The 9,472-nt window shown below is 42.2% G+C and overlaps 1 long non-coding RNA gene and 1 other non-coding gene across 2 annotated transcripts in view; both read right to left on the bottom strand.

Moving 5' to 3' along the window:
- The window catches only part of LOC148131855 (uncharacterized), a 205,892-nt gene that overhangs the window by 58,129 nt on the left and 138,291 nt on the right, over nucleotides 1-9,472 (bottom strand). The gene's annotated exons all lie outside the window — the stretch shown is intronic.
- Nucleotides 1,186-1,320, bottom strand: LOC113423196 (small nucleolar RNA SNORA38). The gene has a single exon (XR_003372344.1). It is a non-coding gene; the product is annotated as a small nucleolar RNA SNORA38 (small nucleolar RNA).

A 9,472-nucleotide genomic window follows, 5' to 3' on the forward strand; every position in this document is an offset into this window, starting at 1 on the left:
CCTTGCGCTGTAGACTTAACTGGATCTGACCCATTTTTAACATTTCTTTATATCCAGCCTTTATTATTTTTACAAACGTGTTTAATAATTTTATAAATATCAAATCTATTTTCTTGCTCCTCAACTGGGGTCACCAGTCCAGTTTTGGGGGAGTTAGCCGCAGGCAGGCAGACTTTGTAATTCCAAAATGGCGTTAGGTTGGAAAATACGAAAGCTAAACCAAGCAAATCTTATCAGTTTGAAGTTTTATCCCTTGTGTGAAACAAGTCTGTCTGAGGAAACTGAAGTGTAGAGATATACCATAGCCTTTTCCTTATTGAGCTGTCAAGACAATGGACAATTTGAACAGCTCTGAAGGCCTCCAAAATTGCTTAGAAACTCGTAAGTTATATCTAATAATCACAGATCTGCTGACTTAAAAGTGGTCAGCAAAATTAGTTTCCATCTGCCAACCGAAGAATTATGTGTCAAATACTTCTAATTAAAAAATAGGTATACCTGTTTAGTATAATATTCAAATTGCGCGTTTAAAAAAAACAAAACAAGAAAGCCATTGGTGGAACTGGCAGAATCTGAGCAGACAGCAGGTTCAGTCTTTTGTGGTTAATTTTAGTCTCTAAATGAGTATTTCTAAAATGTCCTGCCATTGTAGACTTCTAAATCATCATTTGGAAAATGTAAGGGCCATCTTAGTAAAAGAAGATTGTGAAACATCTGGGTTTTTGTTCCCCAACTCTTTCATCTGCTACGGACAAAGAAGAGATCTATGTCCCATATAACAAATAACATGTTTCTTCTGCATATTTGTACGTGTATTGTCTTTCGTCCTGATTTTCCTTACATGCCCTTGACTGAGTAGACAGTAGAAAAAAATTTTAAACAACAAAAAATCACCAAGAACCATGCTGAAGTATAATTTATCTTTTAGTGTAATTCAGTCACCCGTAAGAAAAACAACAGTGGGGTGGGGGACACACAAGCTTCATGAAATTGATTTATGAAAGAACTTACTGTGAGTAAAGAGGCAGGTTAAAAAAAAACCAGCTGTTTTATTGCTCTCAAAACGAAAGCAATTTGGAAGACTTGTAAAGTCTTCAACTAGATACCAGAACATTTTAATTAAACAAGCAGAACTCAATCCATTTTAATCGAACAGGGATCTAAATCTTTTCCATTGTCTACAGGACATGTAGGACGGGAGATCTACAAATAGCAAAGAGAAGTTGTCTATTTTGTGCAATGTCGCCAGTCCAGTTTATCTGCCTCCATTTCTTACGTGCCCACTCACAGAATATAATAGGCACGCCTTTGTTGGGAGGCTACAATTGCAATCTTTTCAGTCATTAAGACAGATCTATCTGTGGATTGTCCTTGACTGGATAATCTGCTGGGATGTGGTAGTGTTTTTGATGTATTCTTGAAAGATGGAAAAGATCAGAAAGCTAAAGGCTACAACATCCATTGTAAATGAAGAGGAAGAACATTTGCAAAGCTCTGGGACATTCTAGGCCAGTGTTTCCCAACCTTGGCAACACTGAAGATGTGTGGACTTCAACTCTCAGAATTCTCTAGCCAGGCTAGAATTCACCCAGGTTCCCCATCATGCTGTATGCTTATCGTGGGAACTGATAAGAATTTAAGACAGGTTTAAAATAACTGGTCAAACGACTGCTGGTAGAATTTTTTTAAAATTTTTTATTTGTTGTTCATGTACAAAGAATGAATTTGCTATCTTTATCATCCTCAAACATTGAACCTTTCCTATAATCCCCACAAGGGCCCCCGGAACTTAAGTTTTGTTCAGTTCAATGAATAAAGTCAACCACCGGCAATCTCATACCAACTATGCTAGACTGCTGTTCCTATCATACTATATACAGGTTATCAAACTGGGGGCAATGGTCATTGTAATCCAAACTTCCAGCAGTTTGTTGGAAAGCTCGATCTGTACCAACATAACAGAAGTGCTATTTTTAACCTTCATGTCCCCCTTCCAACCTCTTAATAATCAGCAATAAAGTCCACAGCTCAGAGGATAAATGTTTCTGCGGCTTTGTTTCCTTCATTTGGAAATTGTCTACGCTCGAGAGTCAACATGTGAGCAGACTGTGATGAATTTTAAAACCAACCAAGCAGAAAGCATTTATCTAGCTGCGTTTTCTTTTTTAAACACGTACGAAAATATGCTGCAAGGTAATCAAGAGGGCAAGGTTTTGCATCTAAAAAGACCTACTGAAATAGCTCTTCCCGAACAGCATTTCTGTTCTTCGGGCTAAGGAATCCTGGGATTACGGTGCCATCTGGGAGTACCTGCCCAAGAAAGGGGAAAGGAAAAATAAGGCATTTTCAGAATAAAAAAGTAATGTAAATTATGTAAGACCGTATTAGTCCATTGGCCAAACCTTCCCATATGCAAGGTCTTCAAAACATGAGGTTTACTTCCACCTCTACTTAGGAAGTGTTTTTGGCAATTTTTGGCCAGAGAAACTGGGACTTGTCGGTGCATCAGGTGTGAGAAGACTTCTGTAGAAGGGACTGAGGCAGTCCTTGACTTACAACCGGTCACACAGAGATTGTTCAAAGTTATGATCTACTATGAGGGCTATTTACAACCCAGACATACAGTTCAGCTGTTGGGGAGCCCCCTGGTGGTCAGATGGCTGAAGTTCAGGTGCTCGGCAACATGACTGCATTTACGACCATTTGCACGACTGTTTTGCAAAGGTTTGGCAGAAAACTGGCACTCATTTCCGTGTTTTGACAAAAACTGAGTCCACAGCAAACCATTCATTTGCTTAACCAAAAAGGTCTGTAAAAGTGGGCCAGTTGCACGACTCACCTGTTTTACAACCATCATGGCAGTCTCCCTTATGGGTCATAAGTCAAGGACTACTTGTTCATTTTCCCATCCCATCTTATTATCTATCATCTCATGTAGGACTGAAGGGCATAGCACAGGGTCCAGAAACCAGCAGTGCTCTTTTTATGTCTTATTCCACGTAATCTGCCTCCTTTTCTTACGTGCCTCTACATGGGAAGTAAAGGCACGCCTTTGTAGGAGGTAATTTGCAACCAAATCTCACGCATGTTATTTTCTGCTTCAAAACCTCTCACTGAACCTGCTCTGTTTTTTTTGGCGGGAAAGGAGATTAGTCTGGAGTAAAATATTATCCGCGGGTCCGAACTTGTTTCTCAAATCACTTGTGGAGAGGCCTTCTCCAAAAGGACTGGTCAGGGGGCTTTTGAATCCTTGCTTAATCTCCTTAAGTTGGTTGAAACAGACCATCTTGGGCATTCTTGAGAGCCTACTAGCTCAGTTCTGCTCTTGTTAGAACCCATTCAATGTTTTGTAGCAGGGGTCTCCAACCGTCGAAACTTGAAGACTTGTGGACTTTTAACTCCCAGAATTCCTCAGCTGAGGAATTCTGGGAGTTGAAATCCACAAGTCTTAAAGTCGCCAAGGTCGGAAACCCCTGTTTTATAGCATGAAAGAACTCCAACTTTCAAACAGTATTTAAAAGTTCAACGTCACCCTAATCCCCGATTTGTTGTAGCTATCGTTTGTGAGATAAGCCACTAAGACAGAATTCACACATAGCACCAACATACTTTGAATTGTGCCTGCCATCTGGAACATCCCCTCAGAAATGAGGTCAGCTCCAACCCTCCTATGTAAGAGCTTAAGAGACCTGGCTCTGCCAGTTGACTTGGGTGTGGTCTACCTTCTCATCATATTCCCTTCCCTCCCGTCTTTTTTAGCTAGGTTGATTTTATAGTATTTATAGCAATAGCATTTAGACATATATATACCGCTTCACAGTGCTTTTACAAGTCCTCTCTAAGCAAGCTTACAGATTCAGCCTATGGCCCCCAACAATCTGGGTCCTTATTTTACTGACCCCGGAAGGATGGAAGGCTGAGTCAACCATGAGCCTGGTGAGACTTGAACTGCCAAACTGCTGGCAATTAGCGTAATTAGCCTTCAATACTGCATTCTAACCACTGCACCACCACGGCTGTTATTTATAATATTGTATTTATTATATTATTATAAAAATTAACACAGTATTATCTTTTACTATTGTAAGCTGCCCAGACTTATCCCATGGGCAGTTAATGATTTTTACAAATAAATGGAAGTGTGAATCCAATCGGGGATCATCAAATTCTACAGGTAGTCCTCGACTTACGACTGCAACTGAGCCCAAAATTTATCTCAATTGAAACATTTGTTAAGTGTCATTTTACGACCTTTCTTGAAACAACTCTTAAGCGAATCACTGCAGTTGGTAAGTTAGTAACCCAGTTGCTAAGTGAACCTGGCTTCCCCATGGATTTTGCTTGTCAGAAGGTCGCAAAAGGGGATCAGTTAACCCCAGGACACAGCAACGGTCATAAGATAGAACCAGTTGCCAAGCATCTGAATTTTGATCACATGACCACAAGGAACGGTTGTAACTGAAACGGTTGTCCCTTTTTCCAGTGCCACTGTAACTTTGAACAGTTCACTAAATGAACTGTTGTAAGTCAAGGACTTCCTACAACTTATCTTAGGAGAAACAGAATTACCTTCCTGGACGGCTCAGGCAGGACCCCGTAGCACCGTATTTCGAAAGGACCAGATGCAGCACAGATCAATCCCAGGAACGCACGAAGGTGTCCCACCTGAGCAGAAGAGAAAAACCGAGAACGAAGAATTCTGCCTTGGGAGACAAGACTGAGGCTGCAATCCAAGCCATGCTTACAAGCAAAGGAGCCACCTTTACATCAACTGGAACTTACTTCTGAGTAAGCACCTCTTCTGTTGCTAGTCCCTGGTGTGGATGATGATAACCGTAACATTTCTTGAGGAGAAATTTGGTCTTTTTTGTCTTCTCCTGGCCTTGTTTAGTGATCAACAGACAACGGATCACTCAGCCCAAGGACATCACTTACCCCATTCCAACCGTCCAAATTTTGCACGTAGAGAGAGCGAGCCAACGTTTTGCATGCAGCCTGTGAGCGATGAATCTGCTTACTTGTGCAAAGTGAGTGCAGGGAAAACTCAAGGGGCAACTTTCATGTGGACTTTTCCCTCTGAGGAGATCGGAACAGCACCAAAGATTTGGCCAGGAAGGGTGGCACAGCGTGGGGAGAGAGGCTGGCTGCTGCAACAAATTTTAACAACTGAACAACTGCGCAACAAATTTTAACAACTGGAAAAAAAAAAAGAAAGAAAGAAAGAAACGAGACAAGAGGCATTCATCAGACAGGACTGGGCACTGCAAAAGGAAAGGCAAGAGAGCCATGCACGCGAAATGCTCGTGACAGGGCCTGAACCATTCCCAAGGAGGCGGAATGCAAGGAAGTATCACACTGAAAAGCTTGCCTGTAGGGTATCGACAGGGCTGGCGTGAGGGACACTTAGGCTACACAAAAGCAGAGGCGTTTCTGAAGCAGGTCCTGAGACGGCTGGGGGAGAAGCAAAGGCGTGAGTTTTCCAGCGGGGGCAGGATGGAAACCGGAAGAACATTTCGACAGGGCAGGAAGGAGAAAGACAAAAAGTCAGTGGAAGCGGAAAAGAAGCTCGCGTGCCCGCTGCCATGTTGGGGGTTAGTGTATACCGAAGTCACGGTGGCAAAGAAAAGTAACCCCAGCCGTAGGTTTCCCCATCATTTTGACCCCCGGCCCTTTAGCCGGCTCATGAGAAGCACCGGCCAACTTGGGTTAAGAGGGATTTGAGGTAGCGACCTGTTTCATTTAAGCTCACGTTCTGGTTAAAAGTTCATAGTTTGAACTCTGCAGATCAGAAAGTGCTAAGTTCCTAATAGGCTGGGAACAAGACTCGGTTCAGGGCTATGCATATGGTCACCTGTAGTAAATTAAAAGTACTAGCAAAATGTCAGGCAGCGGACAAACTCACTCTTCCTTCCTAACAGGTTTCAATTTTGCAATGCTATATTAGCAGTGATGGCGAACCTTTTTCGGCACCGAGTGCCCAAACCAAAACATACATGTGCATGTGCACCCGAAGACCAGTTGGCCGGTGCATGCATGCCTGTTTTTTGGCCATTTGGGGGGCCATTTTCAGGAAACCAAGCGACACATTGCCAGCACTTTCCATGTCAAGTCTCATTTTCAGTAAATAGCTCCTAAAAAGCCTACTCTAGTTACCAAAAAGACAACCTGGAATGAAAAACATTTCACAAAGCAAAGCATACACAAGAAAACGAAAGTCTTGTGTAACCTCAAGCGTCTCAGTCTTGTCAAATTACGGTTGCCAAGGCTACATGAAGGAAATCCCAAAGATGACTCTCCTATCAATATGTGGTTGTGAGATACATTTGTATAAACTAGAGTACCTGTATAACCTCCCTATATATTGTAACTGGACAGAATTAAAATAAATTAATCCTCCACTTGCATGTACCAACCATTCTCATGGATTAGAAGCACACTTACATCACGTTTTTACTCAATTAACCTAATTTTCCGAATAAGGCAATACAGATGCCAGCTTGGACCTGACCAAGAGGCCATACTACACTTTTGTTTTGTGATTCTATGCACTGTATGTCTGGGTTTATATAGTGGTAAGCTATAACCTGGTTAGTTTGCTTTGGGTATATATTGTCTGGTTTGAAAGAGTTGTGTTTATCAACTCAGTGTGATGTCTTATCCAGGCTGATGTGAGAATTCCCCCAAACCAAAATCTGTCTCCCTGAGCATCTTGGGATTACAATTTCTATTTGACAACATCCATGTATATTAAAGAACATGTATCAAAGGAATCACACTTTAATTTGTTCGATGTCACTAAGTTGGGCTCAACTCATAGGACTATATAGATCAGGGGTCTTCAAACTTGACAGCTTTAAGACTTGTGGACTTCCACTCCCAGAATTCCTCCTCCTGTCATGTTAGCTCAGGAATTCTGGGAGTGGAAGTCCACAAGTCTTAAAGCCGTCAAGTTTGAACACCCTTGCTATAAACAAATACTTGCCATTTTGACAGGAATATTACTGCCACTTGTATTTGAGTGGTGCAGTAGCCTAGAGGTAGAGTTCCTGCCTCACAAATCAGGAGGCTGTGAGTTTGATCCTACATAGAGGTAGATATTTCTCTCTCTGGGCACTTATATCTGCTGAATATAACTCCGCATTAGCAACAGGAAGGGCATCCGGCCAGTAAACACTCAGCTCCATTCAGTAGCCCAAACTCCACCCCGCAAGGGATTATGGGCTCATTAAAAGACAATGATGATTACTGCCACTTCTTTCTTTCAAGGACACAGAAGTAATTCCTGATCCTGTCTATCAACCCTATCCACTTCTCCACTTCTTTCAACCTTGCTGAACTTAATAATTTCAACTTCCTATCTCCCGCATCCAAGTTATGACCGTCATCTGACATATTGTGCATCACCTCAGAAACAGTTAGGTTTTAACCAAGCAGTTTTTCTTGCAATCTACACTACTGTCGGTAATTCTTTCCCAAGCCATAATTTGAAAGCACTGATCTTTTCAGTACTCATCTTCCAAATTCATACATTACCCCTTTGAAAAGCCACTGCTATAATTATTCTGATATTTGTTGTCATAGGAGCGTGTTATCCTTTCATAACTTTGCCATCTCTTTGTTTTTAAGCTCCTTTTCACTTCTCCAGCTCACCATCCATCTTTATCCACCCTTGGGTCCAAGAACCTAAAGTTACCAACCACCTTTGCTTCTTTGGCATCAACTCTTGAGTTAGGGGCTGCAGTGGCTCATGTGGTAAGAACGCTGGGCCATAAGACCATTAAGGTCGACAGTTTGAAACCCAAGAGAGCGAACCACGTGACGGAATGAGTTCCTGTCATTCACTCCTGCTCCTGTCCACCTAGCAGTTCAAAAGCAAATGTAAGTAGATGAATAGGTACCACTTTGGTGGGCACACGAAATGGAGCCTCAGACTGCGGTGGTGTCACCGGTTAATCCTTTCAACCTGGAAGTGCCTTAGTAGGTGCTCCAAACACAAATTCTGAGTTCAAGAATCCTGCTTCACGTTATTTCTGATGTTTTCAACGTTGAAAATATTTTAATGTTTTACTTTAAACTAAAAAAAAAAAAGTAATTTTTCATTGTTGTTTTTTCCCCAACATGAAAGCTTCCAGTTTTTCTTTTTCCCCCAGTTTTAACTTCTGCAGGGATATAACATCTGCGATGTTGATCTAACTGTTCTGATCCCATAATACAAATGCTGACATGAACAATAATGACCGTTCTTCTGGTTCTAATAATATACTCCAAGACTAATAATAGTTCATTCCAAGACTAATAATAGTTCAATGATAATGAGACCTCAGGGTGGAATACAACTAAACTCCAGAGAGAACATTCTTTATACTAGGACATTTTTCACAAGCTACCCTCTCTCTCAACCCAGACTGAGTCCTGGGACACCTTAGACCAGATATTCTTGCCCTAGTAGTCTTTTATAAACACGCCTTCCAGATATAGAGCAGCGAGATGCTTAAGATTTTTCATCCCTCCTGATTCCAGCAGGAACTTTATCAACCCATCTGCAATAGTTACTTACAGTCTGTAGAGGTTTATATTGTACACAAATCTCACTAGCTGTACCCAAAGGTCAGCAAACCACCACCATAAACATATAACCGTGATGGCGAACCTATGGCATGCGTGCCCCAAGTGGCATGCAGAGCCATTTGTGCTGGCACGCGAGCCACAGGCAAACGTACCTCACTGTGCATGCGTGCGCCTCACAGCTGATTTTTTTTCTGATTGGTTTGAGGCCTTGTTCGGCCTCCCAGAGGCTTGGAAAAAGCCTCTGCAAGGCTTTTCAGGCCGAATTATAGGCCCGTTTTGTCACTTCCGGTATTACAGGAAGTGACAAAACGGGCTATAATTAGCCCTGAAAAGCCTTGTAGAGACTTTTTCCAAGCCTCTGGGAGGCCAAAAAAGGCCTCAAACCAGCCGAAAAATTAGCTGTGAGGCACAGGGATTGCATGTGCATGTGCCGAGGGGGAGGGGCGCATTGCATTCTGGGTGTTGGCCCACGAGTGCGTGCAATTTTTGGCACAGGAGCCCAAAAAAGTTAGCTACCACTGACATATATCAAGCAGAATTCGCCATAGGAAGCTGGTGAACATCATTCATAAAGTTAGGTTAAAAAACAAATAAAACTCTCTACAACAAACAAGTGATGGATGGAAATTTATCAAGGACAGAAGCAACCCAGAACTAAGGAGAAATTTCCTGACAGTGAGAACAATTAACCAGTGGAACAGCTTGCCTCCAGAAGTTGTGAATGCTCCAACACTGAAGGTTTTGAAGAAGAGATTGGACAGCCACCTGTCTGAAATGGTACTATAGGGTTTCTTGCTTGAGAAGCGGGTTGGGCTAGAAGACCTCCAAAGTCCCTTCCCACTCAAATTATCCCTATATTCTTGAATGTGCACCTGTGCTTTCAAGTCAGTGTTGACTCCTAGCA

This window comes from Notechis scutatus, chromosome 2, assembly GCF_049901735.1.
Source record: "Notechis scutatus isolate UNSWTSFEM ecotype Mainland chromosome 2, rNotScu1.2, whole genome shotgun sequence".
Classification (NCBI taxonomy): Eukaryota; Metazoa; Chordata; class Lepidosauria; order Squamata; family Elapidae; genus Notechis; species Notechis scutatus.